The sequence below is a fragment of the Poecilia reticulata genome, linkage group LG6 (assembly GCF_000633615.1).
Source record: "Poecilia reticulata strain Guanapo linkage group LG6, Guppy_female_1.0+MT, whole genome shotgun sequence".
NCBI classification, from domain to species: domain Eukaryota; kingdom Metazoa; phylum Chordata; class Actinopteri; order Cyprinodontiformes; family Poeciliidae; genus Poecilia; species Poecilia reticulata.
Window position 1 is genome coordinate 4,627,383 of NC_024336.1, and position 10,026 is coordinate 4,637,408.

At 37.8% G+C, this 10,026-nt stretch overlaps 1 protein-coding gene across 3 annotated transcripts in view; it reads left to right on the plus strand.

Moving 5' to 3' along the window:
* The window catches only part of bcar1 (BCAR1 scaffold protein, Cas family member), a 98,644-nt gene that overhangs the window by 55,186 nt on the left and 33,432 nt on the right, over positions 1 to 10,026 (plus strand). The gene's annotated exons all lie outside the window — the stretch shown is intronic.

Consider the following 10,026-nt stretch of genomic DNA (forward strand, 5'->3'; position numbering starts at 1 on the left):
GATCACCATACCGATTACATAATTATTATTTTTTTAATCATAGGCACTACATTATGTGAAAAAAGGAACCATGAATTCACCTTAATTTAGACAAAAACTTGTTTTAATAACTTTTTCCAAGAAGAAAACAAAGCAAAACAGACATTTTGCAAATTGTACTATCGGTAATACTATCTTTAACAGACTGAAAACATATAAAGGCCCTGAAGAGGCTAAATAATGCAAAAAGTCCAAATAAAACCTCCCAACATTGCCAAAAAATTCAAGTATAAAACTTAACATTCAAAGGCAAATACAGGTGCCATTACAATCAACAATCCTGAGTTACTGAATGAAAACCTTCTGATAGCATGGCGGCTAGCTGATTACTGCTAGCTCTGAGTGGCTGTTTCTGAGTAATTATGACTGAGTAATTATGCAGAACAGGGAGGAGGCAGAGGCGATAGATTCTTTTTTCAGATATTGTCTGTCTCATATTAGGACGGCGAAAGTTTTAATACGTATGTAAATTTTTTTATTATTTTTTTAAGTTAGATGCTGCAGCTTTAAGTAGAGGTTCGGTGTGAGAGTCACTACCAGGTGAAGCAGAAGCGGCGCTCCGTCTCTGAAATATTACTACTACTTAAGTTGTACTTAAGTTGTACTTAAGTAGTACTTAAGCGCTACTTATATGTTAATGTACTTTTTTTGGACAAACTTAAGTAGTACTTAGTGTACTTTAAATGCGTTTTCGCACTGCAAGGAACGGTACGGAACGGTTTCAGCAGCCGGCGCTCCGCCCGGTCCTCCGCGGCTCAAGCTTCGCCTCCGTACCCTTCCAGTGTATTTAGTCTCACCTGTTGTCTGTGTTCCTCGTCGGATCCTTGTCATAGTCACATCCTTGTGTGTTTGATGCGTGTCGCTCACATTAGTACTGATAAGTGCTGTGTCGACTCTGCTCTCGTTTCCAGTCATGTATTTTCAGTTGCTACCGGTACTTAGTTTTTGTTAGTCTTCTGCCGTGCTGCCTGAACTGGACTGTCTTGAGTACTATATTATTAAACATATCATCATCTTCACCATACCTGGGGCTCAGCGTTTCTCCTCACCATTTCCACCCACCAATCCTGACAAAAACGGCTTAAGTGCACTGTTTTAAATGTAATAAAAATGTGCTTGATTAGTATTTTTTGAGTGTACTATTTTAGTGATTGAATTAGATTTAACATATTTTGTATTTTAACTATATTGTAAATACATATTTAATATATTAGTAGTGTGATTATATTATGCTACAAATACACTTTTGGTTTATTATAATTGCTAATGAAGTACACTTTTTTACTTAATGACTTTTATTATTCTTCTTTGCCACTTTGTACATTACATGCTTCATACACACATCAGTAGTGCCAACACATCAGGTTACCAGAACACAGAAGGATCCATTACAACACACTTTACAGGTGAAACTAATTAGGCTACATTGTGCTTTCAATATATTACCATTTTGGTAACACTTTATTTGATGGGGTGTGCATAATAAGACTGACATGACACTGTCATAAACATAACATAAAACCTTTCATCCAACTTTTAAAGCAACTTCTCAATAAAATTGGCGTTACTTACTGAATGACAATTCATGACATTGTTGGTATGTTCCTAACAGGAGTTATATCATGTTTATGACAGCATCATATCAGTCTTATGCACACCCCGTCAAATAAAATGTCACCCACATTTTTTCAAGAGCCAATATACTATAACAGAATTGTACAAATTGACAATACATTCAAAGTTTACAGCCAACATGTTTATGAAAATTAACACAATAAATCAATAGATACACTTTAGTAGCGTTTCTCAACGTGGGCGTTCAGGGGACAGCAGGGGGCGCTGGGGAAAATTTTAAAAAAGGGAGGCGCTGCGATTCCTTTGGATTGCTCAAAGGTAAACTTTACACCTTAAATGCACAACAATACCAGTTTAGACTTTTAGCTGCTTGATAAAACTGTACTGTGTAACATTAAAACATGCCTGGCTACAACTGTATAATGGTAGCTCTCCTCTTCAGTGCATTTGTAGCTTCTTGGCATAGTTCCGCTCCTGCTAGTAGCTTCACCGCGTCAATTCAGCGTTACACCAGCTGATGGCGTTGCTGTGATTCACTTGTCTGGTATCTCATTTTCAAATATTTTATGTTTTATTGAGGATTTTTATACAAATGTTTTGGCAGCAGGGGCGTGGTAAAAGGGTGAAAGTGATGACAATTCTAGGAGCCCTGACCAACAGGGCCCCTAGAAAATAAATGTAATTATTTATTTTTTGTTCATAGAAATAAAAATAAAAAATCGGGGGCCTGTCAATTACAAAATTAATCATATTGTATTTTCAAAGATTGTTTTTAGCAGTAAAAATTTAATATTCCCACTCCCAGATCATAAAACACACATCCATATTTGCCCTGTAATCCCCCCACGTTAAATGGTTCGTTCGTGCTTGGAGCGTTTCACCGTGACGCTGTTCAGCAGCAGTCAGTGGAAGACATGAACGATTGTGGCAGTTATTATGCTGCTAAGAAAAGTAATAAAGTAAGTTTTCTAAAAAAGAGAGAGGGAGAGAAAGAAAAAGGCAAGAGTGTTAATTTATAACCCAGTTTTTCTCCAAAAGAGGTGGGTAGACTGCGAGATTATCAACCAATTAGCATAATTAGCTTAGCTACAGACTGCTGTTTGCCTCCATTTCATTAACATTTAATGAATTAAGGAAATAAATTACCAACATATTCATATATTTAACTTGTCCCTTGTACCTTTACCACTTAACAATAGGTGAGTCAGTCAGCAGCAGTTATTACCCACGTCCCTCCTGTCCCATCCTCTCCTGCGTGAAATTAAAGCTGCAGAATGTAACTTTTATATAAATATATTTTTTCCACATATTAACTGTCATTATGTTGTGACCGTATGATATGAGGTAATCTGTGAAAAATCTATTTCCTCTGCCTTCTCCCAGTGCTAGAAACAAAAAGTCAGTGACAGAAGAGTTTTAGTGCTGTCAATCAATGTGTATGTATTAGAGAGAGTTTGTGTGTGTTGAACTCTTTTTCTGGTGTTTAAATGGTTTTATAGTTCAAAATGACCCATAAGACAATCCTTGGACCCTAGTCCAAGGATTTCTTTTTGTTTATATTTCCACATGGAAATATAAACAAAAACAAAGTGTCACTTTTTTAATGATGGGGTCAATTTAGAAAAAGTAATTAAATTTCAAGTCGGAAAAAGATAGCTTAGGGTATTTTTTCTGCAGCTAAACATGCTACTGGGTCACTTTTGACCCGCAAGACAACACAAAGGTTAATAAAGTTACGTACGTTTTGATAAGGAGTCAGAGTGCTGCTGGTCTCAGCGTCCTGACGGCGTTCAGTTTGTCATCTAATGCCGAAATCGACTCAAAACCTTCCGTGGTCGACGTGTTGCACTCCTGCTCTAGCAAAGCACGAAGGGTTCAGAAACAATATGAAATTGGAAAAAAGCTACTTATTAATGGATTAAGTTGTGTTTTAGATTGTTCTTGAAAAACTAATCAGTCACGGCTGATTAGTGGGTGCTCTCACTGCTGCACAGTGAACCCATTGATTTTTTTACAGCAGACAGCCGCTCCTCTCTCTTGCAGGTACTGCGTMCCCCGCTAAATCTTTTAGGGGTACGCAGTACCTGACCCTACACGCCTACTTTCACCCTTGATTACTACCAATAATAGACTCAATTGGTGTAAGCTTACGATGTATAACTTGCACATACTAACATTTTTAAGCTTTAAAAACTTTACTTTTTTGAGGCAGTGAGTTGGCTTTTTTTTTTAACATAAGGTGAAGTAATTAGATTTTTTTTTTTTAAATGAATACAAAGGAAATACATGGATAGAATCTGTTTTGTGAATTTGAAACTGTGACTTTCTCAAACCATGGTGTACCTTGCCAGCACACAAATTTTGGTACCCAAAATTTATACCCATTTGGTCCATGACAAACACTTACAAAAACCTCAGTCAGAATAATAGTAAAAATATCTACTCTATTAGTAAATACAGAACTGACGACCTAAGCCTGCTCTTAAAATGATGTTTTTGTGCATGATTTGCCTGTGGTGTCTTGCCAGCAGCTTAGCTGTCAGCACTAGGGTTGTTAATGAAAATGTAGCACACATAAATACCTCGCTGTGTTGTCTGCTAACTGGTTAAGCAATACCAGGCCACTCCCACTGGAGCCTACACAGTCCTGGTCTGTATTCCTCCTGTTAGTCATAGCCTGAGGCATGATTTTTTTTTCAGATGGAATTATCGCTCATCAAAACAAATCTGGATCTGCCTGAAAGGAACAAAAATCAGTGTCTGTAGGTAAAATCCACACTGCGAGCTCCTATTTAAACACATCTCACCTCCTGCCATGATGGACATTGTTCAAGACTTTGACAATCAAAAATGTATAGTTAATAGTGTTAGAGAAATGAAAGATAACATAGTTAAACATGTTTCTACTTTTGCATTTGTTGATGTGGAGCTCTGTTCATGCATCCTCAGTTTGTGTGTGAAACCGGAGAGATTAACAGCCTGGGCTAAATTCCTTGTGTGTCAGATTTCTTGGGCAATAAAGCTAAGAAAAGTAACAGAGCTCTTCTAGCACCGTATCCCTGTAAGGAGGGTTTAAGACTTAGTTTCCTAAAGCAATACCTGTCCAGCTGCAGCTGGATGAAACATTCTGTCATGGAACAAATCAGCCGTGCGCTCACAAATATTTCTCAAGATCTGACGTGCCTAGACAGGAAAGAATGAGGGGGAGGGAAGAATGGAGCGCAGCAGCAAGAGAGCCACACATCAGACTCGTCTCCTCTCAGAGACTGTCAGCTCCTGCTCCAAAGATTACTATCTGCAGAGAATAAGTATGCTGCTAATGTAAGCAGAATGTTTGTCAGCAGGTTTGGCTGATGTGATTTACTGACTGTGGTTGTGGACTGAGATCTGATCCTGACTCTGAGCAAATTTAGCGTAGCTCCTGTTAGTGAAAACTGGGGGGAGGGGGAGTGCTAAATGGAAATGTATTCATCATATTTAAACTGAAAGGCTTTGGGATTTTTTGTTTCATTTTGCTTGACAGTCTACTGGTGGTGGGTTTCAGTGGAACCAGGTAGACATCTAGAGAAGAAATCCAATTCTCCTGTCTCTGATATCAGTCAGATATAAGTTACACATGATTGGGTAATGAAATATAAAATAACATGATATTCCCATATCAGCTATTTTCATATCCTGATAAAGATGTAGAAATAAAAATACATGAATGTCTAATCACAGCAGCCACTCAGTCCTTCACTGCTGAGTTGATTTATTCAGTCAGGAAAGGAAATGCATTAATAATAAACACTGATGTTTCCATTTGCAATGGGAGGAAATAACAGCTGTTTTTCTGGTATCACTTCCAAACAGCCGTTTAGCAAGTAGACCGAGGCTGATGGAGACCGTTTGCTGATCACTGCTGTTCTTTGTTATTATCTTTGTTTTTTTTCATCCCAGCCTACCAGGTTGGGTTGAAGGGATAAAAGTTGCTCCTTATCCAGCCTCAGTTGTTAGTTTTCGATGTTTTAAGCTTCTGGCTGTGGATAAGGGCAGCCTTCAGAAAGCAGTCATATTTGTGTAGCAGTTTCCTGACTTCTCAGAATCAACACATACCTGAATGACGTTCCCTCATATTTTACGTGTCCGTGTACAGATGACAATATATATATATATATATATAGTACAGTGAGCAGAATATCATGTATATTGCACCACATTTCCTATGTCCAAAGTGACCAGCAGAGGCCTGGTGCATAGGAAAATGTGGTGCAMTATTTTATGCACAACTCAGGATATATATAAATGAATGTGGCTTGAAAGTAGGGCTGTAGTGATACAATAATCTCACAATATGATACACGATATTCTGCTCACTGTACGATATATATTGCGATATTCAGCAAACGATGCAATTCAATACACTTTTGCGATTTTCTGAAAGAWTTTAGAGGGACAGAGTGGTTTTGGTGACATTTTGTCACTGTTATAGAGTTGGATTGAATTAATTTAACTGAAAACTGATTAAAAGCACCAACTACACAATACCTGGCTCTGGYTGGACATGGACACAGACTTAAAGTCGACAGCTGGACAAAATGAATCAAAGWAGTRGTGAGAAARCATGTTTCTTTTAATTGAAACAGTACAAACTGTAGCTTTCATGCATTTGTAAAGTAAATAAAGTGCACCAAGTACCTGCTCTGAATAGTTTGATACCTTTTTAACCTTGACACTGAACATCTCAAGGACTYTCTCTAAGCCTGATGACCGAATCACTCTCCCGGCGAAGCGAGCAGTGAGTGAGCAAGGTGACAGTTGGATGTTACGATACTTGCGGATGAATATCGATTTTTTTCTAGGAAAGAAAATATTGATATATATTGCAAAATCGATATTACACAGCCCTACATGAAAGTGTGCAGTATTCTACACGATCTTTGACCTGATGGGAAAACATGCAAGGTTTTCAGTGGACAATAACAAACAATAAAGCACCAAAACTCTCTCAGGTTCACTGAAATCTGACTCCATTCAGTGATATTTAACCCAGGGAGAATGAGGAAAAAAAGTGTTTTTTCATCATTTTAATTTTCCATTGTTTTAACTTAAGCAAAGAAACAGAACCACAGTTATCCTCATACAGGTAACACCCCCACACACTGAAGCTCTTCTGCTTAATGATGAAATATGATAGAACAGACTGTATAGCAAAGATCATCAAGGATCACTGCTAAATTGTGTATTTCCTCAAAAATTGCAAAGAGAAAAAAAACAAACATAGAATTTCCTCTTTATCATGTAAGAAAAAAAGACACTTCCAGAAACTCAAACATCCAACCCCTCCTGTGGCAAGGCAATGTTTGTCCCCAGGTGTCAAATAGGAGGCAAGAAACAAAGGATCTTAGGCTACACACACACACACACACACACACGCTCCATCTCTCCCCCACCTCACACAAACACATATGCTCAGATGAGCAACCTGTCTTCATTGAACTTGCTCCACCAGCTGTTCACATTACTCTCTGTTCAGTGAACACCTGTTTTCTCATGTTATAAAACAGATTTCTGCCCTAGACATCATTACACAGTAAATACACTCTAAATTAATTCTTTATTCATTTTTTTTATGTATTCATGTTTTAAAGGGGCAGTATTATGTAGATTACAAAGTCAAAAAACATTTTTAAGTCACATTGTACATACAGAATTTTTATAACAACTGAAGGCAACACAATTACACTCCAAGAAATAATCTTGTAAATTTACAGTAACATACTGGCAGCTATAGACGCCAGAAGTTTACTGTAAATGCACAGTAGCTGTACCGTAATTAATCCTGACAGCAGATTACCGTCAATGCAAGTACGGTACGGATACTGTGAAATAACGGTAAACTTCTGGCGTCTATAGCTACCAGTAGTTTACCGTTTTTTTAAAGAACGGTAAACTACTGGCGTCTGTAGCTGCCAGTAGTTTACAGTTCTTTCGAAAGAACGGTAATCACCGTTTTTCTGAAAGAACGATAAAAAAAAATGCTGGTACCTACAGACGCCAGTTTTTTTTTTTTTTTTCCACCGTTCTTTCAGAAAAACGGAGAAAAAAAAGCTGCCGTCTGTAGATACCAGTATTTTACTGGAAATGTACCTTTTCAATCCTGTAATTACCTTTTAAAGTGTTAAATACTGTAATGACGCCAACACACCGCAGGTGTAGTACCGCCAACAAKATTTATTAGGCTGCAGCTGCTCCTCTAACAAATCGTTACACACAACTCACAACTGAATAGCTTCACTGCTAACACACACTGAACTCTCCGCTCTTCCGGTGTTGTCAGATCCCGCTCCCCTGATGCTTTCGCCCACATGACAGGTCCATCACATGTGAGTGGAAGTCAGCAGAGTCAGATGGGGGGAACCCCATAACACTCTACACATAACAGTGTTCACAATGCAACTTATAACAAATACACATAACCATAAGGATCCCAGCAGAACTAAAATAGAGAATCGTTAAAATACTACGGTGGTCGACAGGTGCAAACGCGCAGCAAACAAAGACGCAAACAAAAAAGAAATGCAAAAACATATGTAAAAATAAGTGTTACAGACCACTAGAGCTTTGTGTCCGAATTCAGGGTCTGCATCCTTTCAAGCTCATTCTTCCATGGGCTTGAGAAACGACCCGGTCTACGGAAGAGGGGTCCTGCAAAGGCAGAGAGCATTGCAGAGAAGCTGTGGCCTTCAGCCTAGCCTCCACCTCGGCGTTATGTTGCTTAGCAGCCGTGACACAACATGATTTAAACAATGTTTGTAGGCGAGAATGTAGATATATAAATCTCACATTTCTGCTCGGTTCGTCAGTGCATCACCTAATTGCAATATCTGTCCGACGTTTTCGGTGACGTCTGCTCCCACTGTATCAACACGCAGCTCCCCTCACCTGCTGCCAGCTTGTCCAGGTTTAGCATACCAAGGGAGAACACCCGACTCATTTAGGCTTTCCCAAATGACAGTTAAACACAGATATTAAGTCAAATAACATCTAGTTGGAATATTTTGGTTCACTAAAATATTTCATTTATTGCTGAGTAAATCGGTTTGACTGATTAAAGTTAAGCCTAATAACAATAGTTTTATTAAACTGTATTGTCTTACCTGAGATTTGGAGAGTTTGAAAAGGGATTCTTTGCTTACATTCCTTGTGTAAATGTGCTATACGTGTTCGAACATTTTAGAATCAGACTAACAGATTTTTTAAAATATACAGCAGCCTTTATTACAAAAATGAAGAGAAATACAGAAATCAGGAGAAAAAACAACATACTCCGAGYCTGTTTTTTTTCCTTCCGCTGTGTGATACATGTTGCCACGGTTACTAAGCAACATAACGCCACGGTAGAGGCTAAGCAGATATATAAATCTCTTTTTTTTTTTACAGCTTAAAAAAAAAAAAAAAAAAAAAAGTAAGCTACAGCTTCTCTTCCAGTCGTTGAGGACCCAAAGATGCAAAACCTGACTTCGGACACAGCTGTTCTTTGTTCGACTCCCCCTAGTGGTCTGGATCACTTCTGTTTTCAGCATTTTTTTGTTTGCATCTCTTTTGTTGCATGTGTTTTTCTCGTCTTTGCTGGGTGTTTGTACCTGTTGGCCACTGTAAAACACAGTGGTGAAAGCAAATATAGCTTCAAATACTGGCGTTCCAGTATTTTTACTGTGATTTTAGTTTTACTACTGCATTCACTTTATGGGTAAGCTACTGCCAAGAAAACTGTAATGCTACTTTTTAAAGTACAGTCTTAGTTTTACCATGGAACATTAATACCTAAACCAGTGTAAGCTTCTTAGAAGTGCTACAATTGGTGCGGTTCTAAAATGCATAATGTGCATAATCATAACTTCACATAACACAGAAGAGGATGTAGTTTACTGTAAGTGCACAGTAGCTGTACCGTATTTAATCCTGAAGAGGATGTATCACATCCCTAACCCTGTGTTATGTGAAGTTCTGATTATGCAGATTATGCATTTTAGAACTGCACCAATTGTTGCACTTCTAAGAAGCTTACATTGGGTTAGGTATTAATGTTCTATGGTAAAACTAAGACAGTACTTTAAAAAGTAACATTACAGTTTTCTTTGCAGTAACATTCAGAACAGAATTTTTATTTAAAGGCACCACTATGCCTCAAACCACATATATTTCCAGTATATTCAAACATTCAAAAYGAATAACATAACTATTCCTCTGAGAACTGGTAAAAAATAGGCCTTCAAAGTTAATATATAGTTTCACTAACACTGGAATAAAAATTGAAGACTTTCAGTTTACAGCGACATAAACTGGATTTAACTCATTAATTTCTACAATCTTATGAACATAAAAACACAGTTCTAAAAGAAATATCCATGCTTTGGTTATCATTAAGCA